Consider the following 4,976-nt stretch of genomic DNA (forward strand, 5'->3'; position numbering starts at 1 on the left):
CACCAATGTGGACCTTGTCCCACTGAGGGTGCCCACTTTTCTTCTCTGGCCATTCCCATGTCTGACAAACTCTCCCTCTCATCTTCACTTGGCAGAGACTGTTTTCACATTTTTAATTGCTTTCATTTTCAAATGATTGTCTGAGGATGCCCTTGGCATTGTGGGTAGCTCCTAATTCGCTGTGTACAAATGGATGTATTGAGAATGATCATGACATATCCATAAGATAGTAACTTCTATCAGTGGTCTGCTGATTGATGAGGTGGGCTGGAAGCTAAATCACATTTCTTCTAGCCACAGCTGCCCCTGTAGTACTCTTTAGTTGTATTGTTTACAGGAAACACGAGGCATCACAATGTGTTGTGGTTTTGTTGTTTTTTTAATGTCGCCTCGAATCGAACCCTCATCAACACCGCGTCAGGAGTTGAGGGCAATTAGATGCAATGTCGTTTTCGGCCACAACAAAGTGTCAACCGGCTGGTGGCGCTCTTTCAACATTTGCTCTGCTGGCGAGGGAGACAGTGATGCACTTTTGTGTTTAGAAAAAGTCTCCTGTGTGTGAGTCAATCCACTTCAGCGGGACAAATGTCGGGGCATTTGATGGTGACTGTCATCAAATCATTTCAAGACATAGTTTCTTAAACCAGCCCTGAACAAATGTTGCTTCATAACAGGGAGCACTATCTAGTAAAAGCCCACATACATAGATTAAGTACAGCTGTGAGTGGCCCGCTGGACAGTGCTTTTAGCTCAGTGGCGGCCGGTCAATAGGGGGCTAGGGCGCCGCCCCCATCAAAATTTCAGGAAAAAAGTATAGACACAGTAAACATAAATTACATAATAAAAAGTAATTACCACGTCTGTTCAGTGTTCACTCATACAATGGGTTTTACTTTTAAATTTTTATGCCTTTCCATTCAATATTGGGTTTATTCTGGGTTGTTTCATGCATTTCAATAGCGAGGGGCGCCGGCCAAATGAGTGTGTATGTGGCCTCTTAAACTTTTGGCTTCCATGTGACTTCATGCTGGTCTCTAATTGGTCACTTCAAGATTCTCCTCCGGGCGCAGCTCTCTGCGCCCCTGGCCAATCAGCGTGCTTGGGCTCATTTTTCATCCAGTCTGATTGATTCATGATACCTGTCAGTCAAAGTCACCCTGGCAACGGAGCCGTGCCTGTCACTCAAAGAGCGACAGACACGCCCACGCGCACACGGAGCAGACAGAAAACAACAACAACGAGAAGACAGGAGGAGACATGGCGACAGCAAACGAAAATTCGGTTGTTTATTGTTACGCAGTAATCCTTTCTCGAGTGCGCCCCCAGATTTTTTTAGCACCAGCCGCCACTGTTTTAGCTGGATCAAAAAACATTCCAACCATTTGATAAAACAGAAGAAAAAGTCAGTAAAAGCTCAAATATATTTAGTCTTAACGAAAATCATTCATATTCTCCTGGATTTAAATTCAATAAAAGAACAATGGAGTTGTTTAGCAGCAACAATGTCCATGTGAGCCTTACAGTGGTGGAGGAAGTAAAATTAGATGCTTTTGCCTGAGTAAAGGCACTAAGACCCCACTGTTAAAATACTCTATTACAAGTGAAAGTCCTGCATTGAAAATGCCCCTTTAGTAAAGGTGTGTCAGTGTAATCAGGAAAATCTAATTCAAGGATTAAAAGTAAAAAACTCAATGCAGACGAAAGGCCCCCACGACTGTGTTGCTATTTTACATGATACAATTAGATTATTATCGCTAATGCATTCACGTTAAGGCAGATGTTACTGTTGGTTGATGGAACTTCTTTTTGAACACAGGACCGCAACTAATAAATGTTTTCATCATGGATTAACCTGCTGATTATTTTTTACTTTTAGTCGGTTGATTGTTCGGTTTGTGAAAGATTCTGAAAACAGTTGGAAATGCCTCAGAAATTCTCAGAGCCCAAAGTGACACCTTCACAGTTTTGTTCAACCAATATTCCACAATTCTACAGGCTGTCCCACCTCTTCAAATTTGCCTAAATTGCCCTAAATCCCTGGTAAGACATGTTATAAATAGTGTGAGTTTAGCATCTTGTCTAACCTCACACTGTTAGCTCCTCAGGTCACAGCTGATCATTAGCATCGTTGTCATCAAGCCTACTGACGGCTAAAATCAGAAAGAAAAGGAACAATCTCATAACCTCTTGACCTTTGTCACCTGGGGCTCCAATTAACCTTAAATTCCTGTTTTGCTCATTATTTTGCTTCATCTTTTTTCTGAATATGCCATCTTTGTTTGAGGTTTGGTGACCTGTTTCATATCCGCTTGGTAAGTAAGCATTCCTTCGGGGGAATTATTAGGCTGTGGGTTTTTTTTTAATTTACTTTCTGGAGAATGAATCTTGCTGCTGCTATGGCCGATCGCACAGCAATTATGAATCTCACTAGCATCTTAGCGCCAAAAACTCTGTAAGACTTTATCATCACACAACATTTGTTTTCAATAAACCATTTCTTCTTCTTGTTACTAGTTTCTCATGACTGAAATACACTCTCCTACAGCTGCTAGCATATTTGGGAGGCAGAGACCTGCTCACCACAAAGGGAATAAACAAGGATGGATAACTGAACGGGTCCACCAGGTTCAGGTCCAGGAACCAAAGAGGTCAGGGGGCCCCAAAGCCAGCGGCTCTGTTTAAAGTCACTGTTATTAAAGGAGTAAGATATGAGATTGGGATCATTTTTGATTGCTTCTCAATTACTCTCAACATGGCCAAAGCAAGCTGGCGGCTCGGGGCTAAAATTGCTAACAGCGCTAACAGTGTAAACTATAGCAAAGTGCTGACAGAGCAAACAGTGTTTATCTGAGGGGGAACCAGAGGGTGGGGGTTCTGTGATGTTGTTACTGCAGCTATATTAATGTTCACAATATTAAATACAGCTCCTTTAGTATAGCCCCACTGATATAGGACTTTTGAAGAAGAACCCAATATTGGTATTTCAGAGTTTAAAAAATCTGATAATTATATATCAGTGGTTATTAGTTTTCTACACTACCCATTTCATAAATAAGTATTTTTGATAGGCTTTCATTACATTTTTTTCTGTTTTTTTTTTTACATAATTGCAACCAATCAATGCAGCTGGCAAGAAATGTTACAGGTGAAAAATGAACTTCACTTCATACTCTCTGGACAAACTTAAGAATTGCAACACTGTTTTCTAACATATCAGTGGGATTTCTGCAACTCAATTCCTCATCTGGCTGACATATTCATATATGCTGATATATGCAGTTAATAATAACAACGTGTTGGTCATGCTGTGGTTAGGCTACTATCATTTGTTGTTGGAATGTCACAGAGCTCAGTGACTTTGTCCTTATTGGGTTTGTGCTCCTGATCAAAGTCTTCAGTATTGAGTATCTGCCAACCGGATCCAATCTAGTATTTGTTTTTGTGGATTTTTCCCTTCAAAAACTAATATGAATTGATTTGAGCAACTAAAACAAGCTGATTACTGTGATCATCTGAGAGCTCATACAACAGTAACAAGTTTATAGCCATGATGAATCGTAGATTAATCACAAATATTGGTGTATTGCAGGTATACTGTAACACATGGTACCACAACTCTGAAGTAAGTGGTCATTTCTTTAAAATTAAATGGCTGGAATATGATGTAAATAAGTATTTCCTAAATACAATCAATGTGAGGAATGTGTAGTTTGTTACAAAGTTGTTTCTGCCTAATGCTGAAAATCCCTTCAGTATAACTCCAACATAGTACACAGATGATAATAACTTAGATATTGTATGTAGTATAACCTTTTCCAGTAAATGTGTGGGTGTATGTAATGCTTGGCCAGATAACAAGTTTTTTGTTAAAGGTTAAGCATCTCATCTCATTTTCGTCCGCTTATCCGGGGTCGGGTCGCGGGGGAGCAGCTCAAGCAGGGGGCCCCAGACTTCCCTTTCCCGGGCCACATTGACCAACTCTGACGGGGGATCCCGAGGCGTTCCCAGGCCAGTGTTGAGATATAATCTCTCCACCTAGTCCTGGGTCTTCCCCGAGGTCTCCTCCCCACTGGACGTGCCTGAAACACCTCCCAAGGAAGGCGCCCAGTGGGCATCCTTGCCAGATGCCCGAACCACCTCAGCTGACTCCTTTCTAAGTAAAGGAGCAGCGGCTCTAATCCGAGTTCCTCACGGATGGCTGAGCTTCTCACCCTATCCCTAAGGGAGACGCCAGCCACCCTTCTGAGAAAACTCATCTCGGCCGCTTGTACCCGCGATCTCGTCCTTTCGGTCATCACCCAGCCCTCATGACCATAGGTGAGGATAGGAACGAAGATCGACCGGTAGATCGAGAGCTTTGCCTTGCGGCTCAGCTCTCTTTTCGTTACAACGGTGCGGTAAAGCGAACGCAATACCGCCCCCGCTGCTCCGATTCTCCGGCCAATCTCACGCTCCATAGTACCCTCACTCGCGAACAAGACCCCGAGGTACTTGAACTCCTTCACTTGGGCTAAGGACTCATTTCCTACCCGGAGTAAGCAATCCATCGGTTTCCTGCTAAGAGTCATGGCCTCAGATTTAGCGGTGCTGATCCTCATCCCAGCCGCTTCACACTCGGCCGCCAGCCGATCCAGTGAGTGCTGAAGGTCACAGGCCGATGATCCAATGAGGACCACATCATCTGCAAAAAGCAGTGACGAGATCCTCAGACCACCGAACTGCAACCCCTCCCCACCACGACTACGCCTCGATATCCTGTCCATGTATATCACAAACAGGATTGGTGACAAGGCGCAGCCCTGGCGGAGACCAGCACCCACTGAGAACGAAACTGACTGGCTGCCGAGGACACGAACACAGCTCTCGCTTTGGGAGTACAGGGATTGGATGGCCCTGAGGATAGACCCCCTTACCCCATACTCCCGCAGCACCTCCCACAGTTTCTCCCGGGGGACCCGGTCATACGGGTCCGTAGT

This window comes from Anoplopoma fimbria, chromosome 23, assembly GCF_027596085.1.
Source record: "Anoplopoma fimbria isolate UVic2021 breed Golden Eagle Sablefish chromosome 23, Afim_UVic_2022, whole genome shotgun sequence".
Taxonomy (NCBI): domain Eukaryota; kingdom Metazoa; phylum Chordata; class Actinopteri; order Perciformes; family Anoplopomatidae; genus Anoplopoma; species Anoplopoma fimbria.